Genomic DNA, 282 nt, shown 5'->3' with positions numbered 1-282 from the left:
CCTACCACTTCCCAGAGCCTCCCCCTCCTTGAGTGCCATTCTGATCCACTTCTCCTGCCCATCCGCTTCCTATCCTGTGCTCCCTGTACGATCTACCGCTTTGTTTTTTGCTTCCTGGCTTATCTGCCACTGTGCTGCCTGTCCCTTCCATGACTACACTGCAGAAGCTTCTTGTGCCACTTGTGGAATATATGCTACAAGTTGGCCATCCCTGTATAAGAGGATAAGCTCTGTTTTATAACTGTTATATATATATATATATATATATATATATATATATAT

General features: G+C 43.3%; 1 protein-coding gene across 1 annotated transcript in view; it reads left to right on the top strand.

The window, feature by feature from the left end:
* EHF (ETS homologous factor) overlaps nt 1-282 on the top strand; it is a 52,269-nt gene that overhangs the window by 35,886 nt on the left and 16,101 nt on the right. The window lies entirely within an intron of this gene.

This window comes from Gavialis gangeticus, unplaced genomic scaffold (assembly GCF_001723915.1).
Source record: "Gavialis gangeticus isolate Ggan-Ray unplaced genomic scaffold, GavGan_comp1, whole genome shotgun sequence".
NCBI classification, from domain to species: Eukaryota; Metazoa; Chordata; order Crocodylia; family Gavialidae; genus Gavialis; species Gavialis gangeticus.
The sequence above is the reverse complement of the archived record's forward strand: the minus strand, read 5'-3'. Positions and strand labels throughout refer to the sequence as shown.